Raw genomic sequence first — 19,831 nt, 5'->3', positions numbered from 1 at the left:
GGTTTCAAGGTATTCAGGTTCAGACATCCTTCCTCAGCTAGCCTCAAATATCCTTATTTTGAATCTTCCACAGGTTCAGGAGTGTTCTGATGGGAGGTTTTGAATTTGAAGGTGCCACATTTATTGCTAGACCGAGCCTTTGTGTTGTGGGTCAATCCTTGTCTAGGGTGACAAAGGCAATGGTAGGTCTGGTGTCATGTTCCTTAGTGTATACTGTAGGCATGTTCCTTTGAAGTGCTATCAGGGCAGGGCCCAACTCTTCCCAAGCCATCCTGTTAGGAAGATCCACTCCCTCTACACCCATGCCCCTTTGTCTCCATGTATAGGAGTGTGGCACAACACAGGAGAGACATGCACAGTCATTTGACCCTGGACACTGGCAGGAAGGCACATTTGGTTTTAACAGAAAAATGGCAACTTCCAAAAATTGCATTTTCAGAATAGTAACTTAATTTCAAATTACAATTCAAATGAGTGGCAACATCATTTCTCCAGGTGTTCCCAAATTGAAGTTATCCCTTTTTAGGCCCAACAGTGTAACCCAGTTTAGCTTTTGGGAGGGATAAACGTGGTACACTGAAGAAAGGCTTTGGGAGTTTTTGACTGTCAGGGCATATAAAATTTTAACGAGCATGTTCTACTTTTTTAAATACCAATGATCCAGCTCAATGAGACTTTAGGGCCTGATCTAGAGGTGACGTATAAGTAATAAAAACAAAGGTTTAAGCCTGGCAAAGGGTTTATTTAGCCAGGTCGAAGTGTACGTTTAAAACAGCACTTCAGGCTGCAGTGGCAGGCCTGAGACATGTTTTACAGTACCACTTTAGTGCGTAGCCCAATGAGTGCTGCAGCCCACTAGTATCATTTAATTGACATGCCCTGGGATGGTGTAGTATGGTGGTACCATATACCAGTTATTTATAAGTAAATACATGTGCCAATTAGGTGTATGTCAATTTTACCATGTTTAACAAAGAAAGCACAAACACTTCACCACTGGTTAGCAGGGATAAAGGGCACACAAGCCAACAAAAAGGAGCTCAGTAAACATAGAATAGTGAAAGCAAAAAGTCTGGAAGAACACCACAACAAGGATGTCAGGTCTATAATGTACCAAGAATATCACTGTGAAAAGCCCAAGAAGGTAGCCTGAAATTATGTTGATGTTTGGTATGTGTGTAGCTGCAGATTTGGGAAAAGGGTCTGGCAGAACCAATGGAAACCCACCAATGACATTTCTAAAAACTACACAACTGGAGTGTCTTAGGTGATGTGGCTTGCCTGTATGCCAACACTTACTTGAATGCCCTGCAAATGACACAATTTGGATCAAAAACTGAATGACTTTACGTTTCTGTGATAGAATGTTCTGGAATTTTTGGAATATAGTAAGTTTCGGATGTTGTCTTAAGTTAGTTCTGTGAATCGGGCCCTACGAGATTACTTGTAATATGGTGGGCGACTGGCGGTCGAGTTTGGCATTCCAGAAACGGGGCTCTGGCATGGTGGCCCGCTCCAGGACCTCCAAAGTCACAATCAATCATTCAGAATATTTTTAAAGCGCACTACTCACCCATGAGGGTCTTAAGGTGCTGGGGGGGGGGGAGAAAGGGAGGGGTGCTGCTACTGCTCAAATAGCCAGGTCTTGAGTAACCTCCTGAAGGTTAGTAGATCCTGGGTCTGTCGTAGGAGGATGGGGAGGGTGTTCCAAGTCTTTGCGGCAAGGTGGGAGAACAATCTGTTGCCGGTGGTCGTTCTTCGGATGCAGGGGATGGTGGCGAGGGTAAGGTTGGTGGAGAGGAGCTGGCGGTTCGGGTTGTAGAAGATGAGTCGTCAGTTGAGGTATGCCGGTCCGGTGTTGTGGAGTGCCTTATGTGCATGGGTGAGGAGCTTGAAGGTGATCCTCTTGTTGACGGGAAGCCAGTGCAGGTCTCTCAGGTGGGGTGTGATGTGGCTGTGGCGTGGGATGTTGAGGATCAGGCATGCAGAGGCATTCTGTATGCATTGTTGTTGTTTCAGGAGTTTGGCCGAGGCTCCTGCATAGATGGCGTTTCCATAGTCCAACCTGCTACTGATGAGGGCCTGGGTGACAGTTCTTCTAGTTTCGGTGGGGATCCACCTGTAGATCTCGCGGAGCATGTGGAGGGTGTTCAAGCAGGAGGACGAGACGGCATTGACTTGCTTGGTCATGGAGGGTGTTGAGTCGAGGATGAACCCCAGGTTGCGGGCGTGGTCCGTGGGAGTCGGTGCTGCTCCCAGTGTGGTCGGTCACCAGGAGTCATCCCAGGCCAAGGTGGTGGAGCCGAGGATGAGTACCTCCATCTTGTTCGAGTTCAGCTTCAGAGAGCTGTTCCTCATCCACTCGGCACCGGCTTTCATTCCTTTGTGGAGGTTCGTTTTGTTAGTGAGGGGGTCTTTAGTGAGGGAGAGGATCATCTGGGTGACGTCGGCATAGGAGATGATGTTGAGGTCGTGCAGTCGGGCGACGTGAGAGAGTGGTGCCATGTAGATGTTGAATAATGTCGGGCTGAGGGATGATCCTTGGGGTACGCCGCAGATGATCTTGGTAGCTTCGGATCGGAAAGGGGGAGGCGGATGCTCTGGGTTCTGCCAGAGAGGAGGGAGGAGATCCGTTCAGACCCAAAGTTTTGGAAAGAAAAGTACTAAAAATAAGACAAATGTTATTTTTCAGCACATTTACATATAAATGGCCACCTAATCAGGGTGATGGCCAGCAATGGAAACTTTGTGGTGTGTTTTTGTTGTAAATATAAGATTGTGGTATGTTTCTGTACAACTTATGGGTGATGATAGCAGCCAAAATACAGATAGTCCAAACTAACATTTTGCTTCAAAATGATTTCCACATTTTCCAAATGCACTGCACAGTTTATCATGTATGGAAACTCTGAACTAAAAAAGTCCCTATATATGTCTTGAACTCTCTTGCAAGAGTTATGCTCCTACTCAAGATAGACTGAAGGGAATTACAAAGTTTTGGAAATACAATTGTTAATAATTTGACGTACATCATGCTCAGAATGTTCTACTACCCACCCAATCAGAGCAAGGAAGGTCTGGCTTTTCCCAAGATTCCTTATGTTCTTTAAAATTATGAACTATAAAGGTTGTTTACTTTCCATAATGTAGTGCATTTGAAATACCTCATCAAATGAAAAGTGCACAATTAGCAGTAACTCTGCAACAATTTAGTGATCTGCACTAATATGACATAAATGATTGTGGAAACTAGAGTGCATTTTCTTCTTTAATGGTCTTAGATCTGTTTGTGCATTTGGAAAATACAACTATATATTGAGGAAATTTGCTTCAGGGGTGGGGACATGTAAGTTTACACTTTTAAGTAAATTTACACTCATAAATTGTGAATAACCAAGAGTAGCAAAGTTGCTCAGAAGTACACATACAGATTTACTCATGTGTTAGTTTATCTTTGCGAATAACCCTAACAGTGTAATGCTTCATCATAGGGCCCACTCCTCCCCCTTCTCGAGACCAGCAGTCAAAAGGTGGAGTAGCATGGCATCCATATATGTTGTTGAGGATGCCTCCAGTAGATTCAAATTGCCAAGAGTTACCTAATAATAGCTTAATCTTGTCACCCTATGATAACACTCAAAAACAAAATTGCGGGTCGGCGCCCTCTCTGTCTGCACTGTCAACATGTGTCATGCCTTGAAAAGTCAAACTAAGTCTGCAACATTTCTTCTGAACATAGAGTTTATTTTAAGCCGCCTACAATTACTAATGCTACAGTAGGGTCAGGATATGTGCAAATGTATATTTACTGTGAATGTTTACTGTTAACTAAGCTCTATAATCTACTTATCTAGACATCCAAAGTGTGAGATCAGGCAGGCATACAAGAATCGTCCTTGTTCATGGAGCCAGTACTTAAAAAACATAAATCCCCGGTGTAGGAAGGGGGAGGCTCTAGTTGGCGCAGTGCAACACTAGCGACAAGCAGGGACTCTCTCTTCCTCATCAGGGCTGAGGGTTACCTTCCAGACAACCTCTGCTTACCCTCTAGGTAGTGTGGCTTAAGCAGTCGTAGGCTAATCTTTGGGGCACATAGGGTTAAACACTTGCAATATTACACCCTCACAACCAACCCACCACACAATGAGACCAAACTGTATTCTGTAAAAATATATATCTTTATATAGATTTTAAGCAGGCTTGTGAATACAGTTATCAGGCTTTCAAAATAGCGGTTTCAAGTTACTTAGTTCAAGTTGCCACAGTTCTTTCTAGCAATAAGAGTTCTTAGGGCCTTCTGGCCAGTTCAACAAAGTTCTCGTGGAGCGGGTGGCTTCCAGGGGAGCTGTCCCACGTCGCGTTGCCTTCCCGGGGTCGCTGTTCGTTGCGGCTCTCAGTCGAGCAGGTCACGGGTTATCCGGGGCAGCGGTGCTCTGTGGCGGCAGGGTCCTTTCCTCGTCGTTCGCTCCAACCCTGGAGGCGGCGGCTGTGTGGTGGCGGCAAGTGGCAGTACGGTCCCCAAGTGCAGGACGTACCCAGCCAAGTGCCGGTGCAGCGGTGCGCTCACAGCTGACCTGTCGGGCAAGATACCGACCCAGTGGATTCTCACAGGGCAACTGTCTGTCTTTGCAAGTGGATCGGCTGCTCGTGGCGCAGTCAACTCGAGAGCTCGGACCGGACGGGTCCTCCTTCGCTTTGCTCTCGGGCTCCCGATGCAGTTGCGGTCACGGTGTTCGGGCCAGCGGCGGGTGGACCTCACTTTGCTTTCGCTGTTGCTTTGGGCCCCGGTCACGGTGGTCAGGTGGATGTCGTTGCCTTGGAGGGGATTCCTCCGTCGGCACTGCAGTGATAGGCAGCACACACAGTCGCTTTCTTCAGGGTGTAGCGCCCACTGGTCCTGGGGCGCTGGTCAGGGGGCAAGTTCACAGCAAGCCCTTGGAGATCGTTTCAGCAGAGTTTGGCACAAAGTCTTGTAAAGCAAAAGTCTTCTCGTAGTCTTTCCTTTTCCCTCTCCTTCGGCAGCAAGGCACCAGACACAGGCAAGAGACAGCACCCTTCCTTGTCCTTCACGGTCCTTCTCGTCGGGCAGAGTTCCTTCTGTAGCCCAAACTGGATCTAACTTTCAAGGAGCAGGGCTCCTCCTTTTATATGGCATTTCTTTTGTTCTCGCAGGCCAGGGGGGCCTTTGCATAGCCACTTTCAGTCCTTGAGTACTCCGGCGGGTGTAATCCGGCTTCTGCTTTCAGTGTGAGGGGCAGGCGCATCAGACGCCCCACAGGAGGTGGAGCCAGCATTGTGCGGACAGGGGTAGCCAGAGTACCTTGTTGATGGGGGCTTCGCCCTTCCTGGGCCAGGTGTCGGCTGAGTCATCAGTCGCTCCCCAGGAGGGTGGAGCCAGCATTGTGGTGGCAGAGCACAGCAAGATCCAGAGTCAAGAGCCACTCCTACCTCCCACTAAGGTGTAATCTGCGCATTCACCACCTGTCATCCCCCCAGCCCTGTCACTCACACCTCCCAGACAGTCAGATACACATACCAGCAGAGGCGGGCTGAAATGGTTAGGCAAGCAAATGCTAACTTTCTAAAAGTAGCATTTGCAAACCCAGGACACTAAAATAAACTTGACTACAAGAAATATTTTATCATCCTGAGTTCAGGCATACTAAACACGACTCGCTACCATACTCCTTGAGCCTGCTGGGAGTATAGGGTGTAATAATTCCAGCAGCTCAGTCTGGCCTAATGGAGCAGGTAGCCTTCAATAGTGAAATACGGTTTTGGTTGTAAGTCACTACTAGGACATGCCACACACATCAGGGCTTGTCCTACCTTACACCTACAACGCACCCTGCCCGCAGGCCTACCATAGGGGTGACTAATATGTAGTCAAGGGAATGTTCGGGGGCTGGCAAGTGGGTGCACTTGCCCAGCTAGCGTGACAGTACGAGACCGCACGCGGGTTCTGCGGTCGCAGTTCCCAGACACATCTTTACGGCTGCTTCGGTGGGTGGCGCAACCAGCGCTGCAGGCCCACCAGCAGTATTGGCATCTACAAGCCCCGGCACTCCTAGTGCACTTTACTAGGGACTAATAGTAAATCCAATGAACCAATCATGGATACCAATCGCATGTACAATTTACAGTAGGGAGCACTTGCACTGCGGCACGGGTCAGCCGTGGCGCAGTGCCCTGAGTATCGGAAAACCAGCAAAACATCGGAGGCACATCAGCAAAAAGTGGAAGGGAAACTCACGCCAAGGTGCCAGGTCTAACACCCGGACTCCATGGGGTCATTCAATTACATAGAACTACATTGTGTGCCCAATATTCCCCAATTGTCTGGAATTATTTATGCTGCTGCCAGAAGGTGAACATACGTTGTAATTGCAACACACTTTAGTTGTGCTAGAATAATCTAGGCTCCTTAAAAGATTAGCCTTGTAGCTAAACCTGTGATTTCAACCACCAAATGGGTTGCATGAAGTGATGGTGTAACACATAACATGTTGTTATATGTTGTTACAGAGATGTATACCCGATCTAGCCATGAAATGGGACTCGAGTAGCCTATCCCTTATCTTCATGAGATCTACAGAAAGGTAATCAAGTTTGTCTTTCAAAATCGAGGAACCAGTTTTTGGTATCATGGAAAGATGATGAAAGAAGGAAGGCTTCAATACAATGTTGTGATGTGTTAAGCTTGCCGTGGCTGATGAAGGTTGTGGACAGTGTTCCCTGTAGGGTAAGTGCATGTGTAACAACCATGAATGCACAGACTACATTATGAAGCACGTACACTTCATACATCACGAGACACCTTTTTGCAGTTTTTGCTTTTAGACCAATGTGGAAGAGGGGAACACAAGCAGCATGCCTCTTACACAGCTGTGTATCAGGGTCGCCGAGGGTCACAAATTGTACAGCATGTGGTTTTCTCCCGTGCCATTTGCTGTACTAGTTTCGGAGAGAAGCTGCACAGCCTCACAGGCAGTGATGGCTCTCAGGGCATGACCCTTGGTTTGCAGATTGACGTATTTTAAAGGTCTTGCACTAATCAGCATAGTTTGGTATCTAAGGGCATGACACTCTGCATGCTCTTATTTTAAGTCCAAGCAAAAGCTGCGTCAAAAAACACAAGCACTCAGTGCTTACTTTTATATATGCTATAAATAGGGGGGTTGTACCCAGATAGAGTTACGGGGACCTGGGTTATCAATTGAAGTATGGGAAGGGGTCCCAGTAAACACGAAAAATAATAACAAGGAAAGTATAAACAATCAAAGAGACCAATCATAAAGACACATTGTTTTATTCACAATGTGCTAGTATCATGTATATACGTCACTTTAAGCATACATTGATCAGTGACTATTTTGTAGTGCCCCAAAGGTTGGGAAAGGAGGGGGGGTGTGATACGTGTAGGTAATAGGTGAAGGAAAAAAGGGTTTGCAGTGACAGTAAAATCGGCGAATAAGACAAATTCAATGGAGTTACATATCAATGTACCCAGATAAAGACCAATAGGTTCATATACATTCTTTTGCAAAAATCATACTCCAAATGTACAGCTAATGAAGCCAATAGGGTGTGGAGTTGACTGCAAAAAACAAAGTGTTGTCGACGTTTCGACCCTCGTTCGCAGATGTGGGTTTTAATCTTGCCGTGGGGTCTTCCTCAGGACTGGGGAGATGGGGGCACGTGACCTAGTTAATGTACAAATATACACGTATTATTTTGAGGGAAAGAAATTCCCATATATTACTCCAGCTTAAAAAGCACACCAACCATTTAATGAAAGTGGCTGACGGTTAGCAAAATCTTGTGGGATAAATATAGTTCAAACACTGTGTCGCCACGGGTACGACTTGTTCAACCAATTAATGTATTGTAAATCCTAGATCGAGATCATTATGCAAAAGGGGGGGAGCAGTCTGAAGATGGGTCTCACCGCACTGGGGCAACCCATCCAACACACCAAAGGGCTATACGTGAATTAGCAACAACTACTAATAAGTGCAGGCCAATTATGTTGATCGACAATATAAAAATCCAATCAATGGATACCAAATATACCGGTTAGAGGGTCAAACTCGGAGAGGTTACAACTTACCACCGGGGTGGTGTGCAACTAGACCCGTTGGGTGGAGGGTAGATGTCAACAGTAGATCTGTAATTAAAGTTTTGTACAGGTCTTATTCTACTGATAGTCCTATTTTACAAAAAATGCAGAAATGATAACATGGTAGAAGACTTACCGAGGTATCACTCGGAACCGCCTTATGAATTATTGGTCGGGGGTCCGTTAAGGCATCAAAAAGGACAGTGGCTCTAAATATAAAAGTATAAAGAGGAACTTTAAAAACTATCCCCGCAAGGCCGGGCGGGTTAGAACCCAAGGCAGGGATCAATCTTGGACTTACCCGACAGCCGTATTTCCTTGACTTTCGGCGTGGGGTAGCAGGCACTCGCGCTGTGGCGTCGAGTCCATGGCAGGACTGAAGCAGGAGACAAAGAGGTTACAAAGCGTTACCGGTCTGCTGGAAGGGCGCGGACTAAACGCAGGCACTCGAAGGAGTGCTGATGCTTACCGGTATGAGGATTAATCCGAAGCCGTTCACTGCTCGCCGAGGGAATGGCGAAGCAGAGTTCCGCTTACAGGGATGTTACCCAGGTTACATGTCACGTGATCAGAAGGCATGGTGGAAAGACTCACTAAGTCAGTGGGTAGCGTGAAGTCAGGCAATTGCTGGAAAAAACACTCACAGAATATTACCAATAACGCTCAGTATGTTGGTGCACATTCTGGATATAGCCATTAAAGGTGACTGAGATAACGTGTTATAAAGTAACGTAGCGATTGGATGGAATCCGGTAAAGGGATATATCCCTAAGCAAGGAGGTAGTAATAGCCAAGCCAATATAGGCAATTGGGTACTTGTCGGTGGAGCGGATCACGCGCGTATGGGTGAATGCATCAATTAGGGGATGACTGTGGTCATCCACAGACAAATACTGTTCTTTTTATCAAGCTAAATGCTGGCTGTGGCACGAACATAAATTAGTGAATAATAACATCGTAATCACAACAAAATAGTTTCGTAGCTTAAATAACCCTGAATAAATTGGCAGGGTGCTCAAATACAAGGCGTACCTCACACAAGTGGGTGTAGGCCACTGTAGCTCCGTTTTGATAGTTACACATGGGCAAAATTGCTGGTTGTTGCGCAAATATTGATTCCTGAATAATGTCACCGTAATCACAACATAGTTGATACAGGGCTTAGAAACCCCTGAATAAATTGATTGACAATGCTCAAAATACATGGCGTACCTCACACAAGCGGGTATAGGCCACTGCAGCTCTGTACTGATGATTGTTAATAGGCACAAAATCAAAGTTACTGCAACATTGTGGGTGTGGCGTACCTCGCACACGCGGGTAAAGGCCATATACACTTTGTCGCTGCTCATCGATGCAAAATTGGGCTACTGATGTCTTAACTATATGTGGATCGAGGCCAAACGTATTGAAACATCCTGCTAGGTAGATTCATTATTTGGAAGAGTGAAATCCCAGGCTCATAGTTAATTCTAAGTATGGATACAGACCATGGGCAATATCATTTAAACAATCATCAAGGTAAAATAGCCAGTTGGGAGAATGAACTATCATGTTCGTTAAGCCCAGATTCAATGGAGTTAAAGGTAAATATCCACTTTAGTTCCCGGGTGTTAAGGATATTGGAGATATTACCTCCCCGTGGGCCCAGTGTCGCTTTCTCGATGACTAACCACTTAAGACTTTCTGGTGCATGGCCTACTGATAAGAAGTGGTCAACTAGCGGTGCCCCCTGGGTTTTGCATCTGATCCGGCTCATATGCTGGAGTATCCTTGCTTTCGCTCTTTGTTGGGTCTGGCCAATATAAATCAATTGACATGGGCACAAGATGGCGTAAATGATGTTTTCAGAGTTGCAGTTGGTGTGTGATTTCATAACAATTTTGTGTCTTCCGTGTGAGAATTCCTTTGTTTGAATAGTACTGGCACAGGCTTTGCAGCAACCACATCTAAAGTGGCCCAGAATAGGAGGAAGATTCCACATAGTTTGGATGGTTGGATCCTCCGGTGTTTTCAAGAAAGAACGTACCACAAGATCCTTGATGCTTCTGGCCTTTTTGAATGCATGGAGGGGCAAGTCAATTTGTTGAATATCATCAGAGATAAGTGCCCAATGACGGTTTATTATCTTTTTTATTTTGTTGCTGGCGGTGTTAAATGTGGTGACACATACGATTTTTTGTTCAGATTCATCTCTGTCGGTCTTGGGGGTCAAAAGTTCTTCTCGAGGATAGAACCAGGCTCTTTTCCGTGCACGCTTGACAAGTTGTTTTGGGTAACCCCTGGACAGGAGTCTCTGTTTGAGTTCTTCAGACTCGCTTGAATAATGATCTTTATTGGAGCAATTGCGGCGAATACGCAAAAATTGCCCAAAGGGCAGGTTGTCTCGGAGGGCACGTGGATGGTGACTCTCATAGTGCAGAAGTGAGTTTCTTTCAGCCGGTTTTCGATACAATGTGGTGAGTAATAGACCAGCCTCCTCATAGATGGTGAGGTCTAGGAAATTGATCCGATGATTGTCTGATTGAATAGTAAATTTTAGGAAAAGGGATTGTTCATTCAGCCAACCAAAGAACGCCGTTAGTTCTCGTAAGTCCCCGCGCCATATCAGGAGAATGTCATCGATGTAACGCATCCAGAGACTCAAATGGTCTCTGAATGGGTTGATCTGATTGAGTACGGTATCTTGCTCAAAGGCTGCCATGTATAAAATTGCCACATCGGGAGCAAGTACCCACCGAATTTATTGTTGCATTACTGCGTATAGCAATGACCCAAAATTTCTTCATGTTCAAGGACAAATTTTATATTCAAACATCAGGAGTAGCTATGGGGGCTCCCTTTGCTCCTGATGTGGCAATTTTATACATGGCAGCCTTTGAGCAAGATACCGTACTCAATCAGATCAACCCATTCAGAGACCATTTGAGTCTCTGGATGCGTTACATCGATGACATTCTCCTGATATGGCGCGGGGACTTACGAGAACTAACGGCGTTCTTTGGTTGGCTGAATGAACAATCCCTTTTCCTAAAATTTACTATTCAATCAGACAATCATCGGATCAATTTCCTAGACCTCACCATCTATGAGGAGGCTGGTCTATTACTCACCACATTGTATCGAAAACCGGCTGAAAGAAACTCACTTCTGCACTATGAGAGTCACCATCCACGTGCCCTCCGAGACAACCTGCCCTTTGGGCAATTTTTGCGTATTCGCCGCAATTGCTCCAATAAAGATCATTATTTCAGCAAGTCTGAAGAACTCAAACAGAGACTCCTGTCCAGGGGTTACCCAAAACAACTTGTCAAGCGTGCACGGAAAAGAGCCTGGTTCTATCCTCGAGAAGAACTTTTGACCCCCAAGACCGACAGAGATGAATCTGAACAAAAAATCGTATGTGTCACCACATTTAACACCGCCAGCAACAAAATAAAAAAGATAATAAACCGTCATTGGGCACTTATCTCTGATGATATTCAACAAATTGACTTGCCCCTCCATGCATTCAAAAAGGCCAGAAGCATCAAGGATCTTGTGGTACGTTCTTTCTTGAAAACACCGGAGGATCCAACCATCCAAACTATGTGGAATCTTCCTCCTATTCTGGGCCACTTTAGATGTGGTTGCTGCAAAGCCTGTGCCAGTACTATTCAAACAAAGGAATTCTCACACGGAAGACACAAAATTGTTATGAAATCACACACCAACTGCAACTCTGAAAACATCATTTATGCCATCTTGTGCCCATGTCAATTAATTTATATTGGCCAGACCCAACAAAGAGCGAAAGCAAGGATACTCCAGCATATGAGCCGGATCAGATGCAAAACCCAGGGGGCACCGCTAGTTGACCACTTCTTATCAGTAGGCCATGCACCAGAAAGTCTTAAGTGGTTAGTCATCGAGAAAGCGACACTGGGCCCACGGGGAGGTAATATCTCCAATATCCTTAACACCCGGGAACTAAAGTGGATATTTACCTTTAACTCCATTGAATCTGGGCTTAACGAACATGATAGTTCATTCTCCCAACTGGCTATTTTACCTTGATGATTGTTTAAATGATATTGCCCATGGTCTGTATCCATACTTAGAATTAACTATGAGCCTGAGATTTCACTCTTCCAAATAATGAATCTACCTAGCAGGATGTTTCAATACGTTTGGCCTCGATCCACATATAGTTAAGACATCAGTAGCCCAATTTTGCATCGATGAGCAGCGACAAAGTGTATATGGCCTTTACCCGCGTGTGCGAGGTACGCCACACCCACAATGTTGCAGTAACTTTGATTTTGTGCCTATTAACAATCATCAGTACAGAGCTGCAGTGGCCTATACCCGCTTGTGTGAGGTACGCCATGTATTTTGAGCATTGTCAATCAATTTATTCAGGGGTTTCTAAGCCCTGTATCAACTATGTTGTGATTACGGTGACATTATTCAGGAATCAATATTTGCGCAACAACCAGCAATTTTGCCCATGTATAACTATCAAAACGGAGCTACAGTGGCCTATACCCACTTGTGTGAGGTACGCCTTGTATTTGAGCACCCTGCCAATTTATTCAGGGTTATTTAAGCTACGAAACTATTTTGTTGTGATTACGATGTTATTATTCACTAATTTATGTTCGTGCCACAGCCAGCATTTAGCTTGATAAAAAGAACAGTATTTGTCTGTGGATGACCACAGTCATCCCCTAATTGATGCATTCACCCATACGCGCGTGATCCGCTCCACCGACAAGTACCCAATTGCCTATATTGGCTTGGCTATTACTACCTCCTTGCTTAGGGATATATCCCTTTACCGGATTCCATCCAATCGCTACGTTACTTTATAACACGTTATCTCAGTCACCTTTAATGGCTATATCCAGAATGTGCACCAACATACTGAGCGTTATTGGTAATATTCCGTGAGTGTTTTTTCCAGCAATTGCCTGACTTCACGCTACCCACTGACTTAGTGAGTCTTTCCACCATGCCTTCTGATCACGTGACATGTAACCTGGGTAACATCCCTGTAAGCGGAACTCTGCTTCGCCATTCCCTCGGCGAGCAGTGAACGGCTTCGGATTAATCCTCATACCGGTAAGCATCAGCACTCCTTCGAGTGCCTGCGTTTAGTCCGCGCCCTTCCAGCAGACCGGTAACGCTTTGTAACCTCTTTGTCTCCTGCTCCAGTCCTGCCACGGACTCGACGCCACAGCGCGAGTGCCTTTTACCCCACGCCGAAAGTCAAGGAAATACGGCTGTCGGGTAAGTCCAAGATTGATCCCTGCCTTGGGTTCTAACCCGCCCGGCCTTGCGGGGATAGTTTTTAAAGTTCCTCTTTATACTTTTATATTTAGAGCCACTGTCCTTTTTGATGCCTTAACGGACCCCCGACCAATAATTCATAAGGCGGTTCCGAGTGATACCTCGGTAAGTCTTCTACCATGTTATCATTTCTGCATTTTTTGTAAAATAGGACTATCAGTAGAATAAGACCTGTACAAAACTTTAATTACAGATCTACTGTTGACATCTACCCTCCACCCAACGGGTCTAGTTGCACACCACCCCGGTGGTAAGTTGTAACCTCTCCGAGTTTGACCCTCTAACCGGTATATTTGGTATCCATTGATTGGATTTTTATATTGTCGATCAACATAATTGGCCTGTACTTATTAGTAGTTGTTGCTAATTCACGTATAGCCCTTTGGTGTGTTGGATGGGTTGCCCCAGTGCGGTGAGACCCATCTTCAGACTGCTCCCCCCCTTTTGCATAATGATCTCGATCTAGGATTTACAATACATTAATTGGTTGAACAAGTCGTACCCGTGGCGACACAGTGTTTGAACTATATTTATCCCACAAGATTTTGCTAACCGTCAGCCACTTTCATTAAATGGTTGGTGTGCTTTTTAAGCTGGAGTAATATATGGGAATTTCTTTCCCTCAAAATAATACGTGTATATTTGTACATTAACTAGGTCACGTGCCCCCATCTCCCCAGTCCTGAGGAAGACCCCACGGCAAGATTAAAACCCACATCTGCGAACGAGGGTCGAAACGTCGACAACACTTTGTTTTTTGCAGTCAACTCCACACCCTATTGGCTTCATTAGCTGTACATTTGGAGTATGATTTTTGTAAAAGAATGTATATGAACCTATTGGTCTTTATCTGGGTACATTGATATGTAACTCCATTGAATTTGTCTTATTCGCCGATTTTACTGTCACTGCAAACCCTTTTTTCCTTCACCTATTACCTACACGTATCACACCCCCCCTCCTTTCCCAACCTTTGGGGCACTACAAAATAGTCACTGATCAATGTATGCTTAAAGTGACGTATATACATGATACTAGCACATTGTGAATAAAACAATGTGTCTTTATGATTGGTCTCTTTGATTGTTTATACTTTCCTTGTTATTATTTTTCGTGTTTACTGGGACCCCTTCCCATACTTTACTTTTATATATGGGCTTTATTTATTTAGAGAAGTCCTTTGTGGCCGTGCCCTAAGCATACTAAGTCATACCGCTGCAACATTTTCCCTGCCTAGACCTGGGCTCAGTAATTGTGGCACTGCTCTCCTGTGACGCATGATTCCAAGCAGCCATGCAAGAATGTAAGGAAATGATAAATGGCTAACCAATCACATCATTGTGTTATTTTGTTTATAAATGTGCAGTGTGTTTCTCACTTCTAGTTGATTCTATCATGCCAATAGGATACGTTTGCCATCTCACTCACACCAACACATGAGGGCACATCCTCAACATTCACCCGCTGTCTTACAAAACACACATTGAACTACTACTTATACGTCACATCAACTTTCTTATCTCACAGCTAGGGCTTTCAGCACAGCTCCCCATCAGCAGACGCCAAAGTCCCAATAACGACCTCCCACCACACCAAGCAGTTAACCCACTTGCAGCTCTGTGGTGCACAGGTGGTCTCCCCTCCTGGAAAGGACTTGCCCCCATCTTCAGCCCAGGGGTCACTCACTATTTATGATGGGCGATTACAGTTGGAGCTGCAGAAACAGTGTTAGGGCACTTTTCCCGTCTCATCATATCTTTTATCACATATGTTTAAGAGTTAGTAGTTGAACTGTGGTTATTGCAGATGGATGCAGACATCTTTTTCTAAGAAAATTCTGCAGCATCTTGCACTGCAAGGGATTGTGCAAGCATCCCATGCATTTAAAAGCCCCTCCTGGAGGACATCCTTTTTTTGGCACTCTGGAACCACTACAGTGCTCAGGCTTCAGTAGTGAGGAGTGCTGCTGCAACCAACCACAAAGCAGCTAAACCACGGAAAAGCCACTTGTCTGTAAATGGTGTAAGGTAAAACTTGATTTACTTCTTGTCAGGAGTAAGTACTGTGTCCAGACCTATTTTTTCTTTCATCCTGATTCCTTTTTGCTTTCCCCAATAGACAGTAGAAGAATGCAAAATAAAACAAGACTAATGATTTTCTCCTGTAGCAGGACAACTTGCTAATAGGGTACTAAGCAAATGGTGCAGCACCACTTTTGGATGTGTGCATCAACTGCAGTGCATGAGTTCCCGCACTTATGTTTATTTTTTACAATTTATTCACCGGAAGCCCTAATTTGTTTTGTGCTCCAGGGCAATTATTTTACCAAAATTGAGTCACATCCCTCTTCGTGTGATTACGGGCATTTAGGACAAAACCCTGAAAAAGGACTGGATTTGTGAGTTGTGCCAGCAATACATCCAGGATCTCAACCACATATTGTTTGTGTGTCCTGTGTTGCTGAATGATTGATGTTATTTTCCACGGCTTATGTTTATTGAATTCAATATCCATTCTGCCTTGGAGGCCTGTAAATTTATCTTGTTCCCCCAAACGAGATGATATGTAATAAGATCTTCCAATTTTTTTAATCCTTCTTGAATATCTATTTGGATTTCAATTGCTATACTTTGATTTGTGACATCGTTATATTTCAAAGTTACTTATTTATGCTGCTATATTTGTTAATGTTGTATTTATAACATTCTTTTATGTATAACCTGCATTTCTCATACTGCTCATTGCACATTATTTTTTATAAAGGTTCAAATAATATGAAGTTATTGAATAAGTATTTTGTATGTCTGATCAGTTTCTGCAGTGTTTGGAAATATTTGAGCCAAAAAAAGCCTCTAATATGATGTGATTCAAAAAATGGTGCTATATGGTGTCATGCATATTGTAATTTTATAAAGAATAGTCTGCTGATGTTTAAGGATGTATTTATATAATTGTTTTATGTTTTACTTGCACTTTGCATATTACTCTATGCACTTTGCACTTTAGGAAGGTTTGAAAAATGTAGGTATTGAATAGGCTTGAGACATGAGACATAACTTGCTTCTTCAGGGTTTAGGAATAGGTGAGCATAAAGTGCCTCTACTGTGTTGTGAATTGAAATATGATGTTCTATGGTGCTATGCAGACTGTCTCTTTTCTAGGGATACTATCATTGATCTTGTTTGATGGATGCAACTGATTGGAGGTTTTATATTCTTTTAATTGTTGATCTAATATGTATAATATATAATTGTTCTATTATCTCTTCCAGATTATGTGGAACTCAAAAAGAGTTCTGTATTATAATAAAGCCAAATTTAATTCGAATTGAACCCTTTTGCTTTCTCTTTAAATCTGCCATTAGTTAATTTTATCTCAACTGTTTAGTGTTATAGCCCCCCTTATCATAATGCATGTCTAGACACACCATAAAGTTGAAAAAAGCTGCCCCGCAAGGTCCGGGTGAAATTGGTCCGTATCAATTTTGGGCCAGCTCATGATCACCCTTTTTTGCTAGTATTAGCCAGTGAGAGTCAAATCTTCGCTATCTGACTTTTCTTTTTTTTTTTAAGAAATTGCTAAACATGATAGCAAGTAGTTTATCACTGAGAGGGAAAACTACAAAGACGTAGGGTCAGATGTAGAAGGCCTAATACCGGTCAGTAACTGCCAAAATTACCGAATTTCGGCCGTTATCGACCGGTATTAGGCATTTGAGATGTAGGGGCCTAATTTAAGGATTCGGTAATTTACTGAATCAGTAATTTAAGGAATCGGTAAATTACCGAATCCTTAATGTAGGAAGCACTCAAGTGAGTGCTTTTCACATTTAAGGATTCGTTATTTACCACCAACTACAAGTTTGCGGTACTCCAGGCCCATAGGAATGAATGGGAATTACCGATTCGGTAAATACCGATTTGGTATTTACCGAATCGGTAATACCGAATATTACCGATTTGGTAAAATGTATCGAATCTTTACCTACATCCCATTTACCGATTCTGAAATACCGAATCGGTAAAATTCGGTATTTTAGAATAGGTAAATGGGAATTACCTACATCTGGCCCATAATCTCTAACCAAGCTCCTAAAATGTTGGGAGGACAAAATGAAATATATTAAGCTAGAAGACCCCTTAGACACACCAGCCAGCCCTCCATCTCCTCCTGGACACCTATCACGACCGAAGACGATGCCACGATCATGAAAGGCATCCACTCAGGGGTACCCACTGACCCCTGCCCTCCACACACCTACCACAGAGCTGCCACCGCCATTGCACCCGAACTACAACGCACCATCAACACCACTTTCAAAACAAGCAGCTTCCCAGTTGACTGGAAACACGCAGAAGTCATGTTTTTCTTATCTTTTTTAATCTGAACAGCTGCCCCTGACGAAGGGCCAAAAAAAAAGGGGCTCGAAATGCATTGGGAATTTGATTATAGCTGCTGTCATAAATTATATGTTCTTAACGTGAAGTAGTACGAAGCCTGGATTGGCACAACTATTTTATGTGAAGCTAAAAGAACATTTGGACTGATTTGGACTGCTTTCATCGTGTTTAAACAAGACAAGTGTGATTACATGTGGAGAAAAACAACTGAATAAAACAAACTTTAATTAAAATAGGGATGTGATGTGCTCTCTAGAAGCTGTGCGATTGGTTCTGCACCAGAGTTCTGCTGCAAAGGTTTCGATTTGATTTCATGCACATGCACCGAGGCAAGGCATGTAAACCAGTCTGCACGCATAAATGGATTCTCTCTCCCCCAAACTGGAAAAAACGTCAAGTAACAGGTGTGCCATTGCTCCCCTTTGTACATTGATAAACACATCAGCCAACATCTACAAAGGCTCCACTGACTCCCCATGGAGAAAAGAGTCACCTTCAAATTCCTCACCTATGCCTACAAATGCCTACACAACACTGGACCCAAATACCTCAATGACAGAATTAACTTCCTATTACCCAAAATAAATCTCCGTCCTCCAAACTTGCACTAATTGAAACCCTGCGCATCCACAGTGCCAGGGCAGGTGGCAGATCCTTCTATCACATTGCGGCCAAGACCTGGAACGAGCTCCAGGCGGACATCAGATGCACCCCTTCACTGAGCACCTTCAGGAAAACCTTCAAGACCTGGCTCTTCGGTTAAGCAGTTCTGCAGACACCCCCTCCCAAGGCCTTAAAACCCTCACGGGTTACAATCCACCTGATTGATTGATTGATTGATTGATCCCTTCCCAATATATGGAAGGCTGATGGCTAGTTTTTCAAACAGAGAATCAAAGGAAAATACCAGGCTGTATTTCATAGGAAGCAGATTAATTTCCTCTCCATACATGCTATGATAAAAATGGGTAATCGGATCCCCATCTACATCCATTAAGCCACAGCACCCACCCTACATTAGACCATATACAAAACCTTGTATTAAAATCGCTGATTCATAAAATCAGATAGTCACCATTGATACTACTTAAACTTCGCTCCACGTGCTCATGTAGTGATTTGACCATCACAATATTACTACAATCGAAGACAGTGTTATTGATATGTATCAATAATAGTTATGTAATTGGCAGGTTATCAAAATAATTTGAAAATTGGGTGAACCAAGATTTACCCACGTATTTCGTCAAGGGGAATCAATGTAATTAAAACTCCCTAACCCCTTCCTGCAGACCCTGGAAGGCCCTGGCATGGCAGGAGCAAAATAGGATACAAAACCATCTAAAAATAATTTTCTGTCAAGCAAGTTTCTTGCATACACACCACTTCATAACATTCGATAAGGCTTAGCCAATTTGCATTTTCAGTTTTGAAGCTATTCCTGCCACATTCCATGAGGCTACACCTATAATTGTGTTGGTCTGGGGACGATTCCTAGGAGCAGTCTCCCATGGTATGCCCGGAAAATGATGTACCGGTTTTGACCCAACATCTGAAACAATGTTAATAAGATGGCCCTCAGCTGATTGTTCAGATTGGCTTGGGGCTTTAACCCTATTTTCAAATCAATCTAGCTGGTATAGTTGTGAGAGGTACAAAAGGGGGTGGTGATGGACGGAGCATCTGAACCAATCAAACACTCACACCCAGTCAACAGATTTGGGTTTAATCCATCACCGTTCTTTAGCCCACTCTGCCACCCCAGTTCAGACATGGCCATATGCAAATCTGATTTGCATATGGCCATGTCTGAACTGGGGTGGCAGAGTGGGCTAAAGAACGGTGATGGATTAAACCCAAATCTGTTGACTGGGTGTGAGTGTTTGATTGGTTCAGATGCTCCGTCCATCACCACCCCTTTTGTACTGCATAGTTGTGAGAGGGGTAGAAATAGATTTGTGATAGTTAATTGGTAATGTAT

This window comes from Lissotriton vulgaris, chromosome 9, assembly GCF_964263255.1.
Source record: "Lissotriton vulgaris chromosome 9, aLisVul1.2, whole genome shotgun sequence".
In the NCBI taxonomy this organism is placed as follows: domain Eukaryota; kingdom Metazoa; phylum Chordata; class Amphibia; order Caudata; family Salamandridae; genus Lissotriton; species Lissotriton vulgaris.
This window is presented reverse-complemented; position numbering follows the sequence as displayed.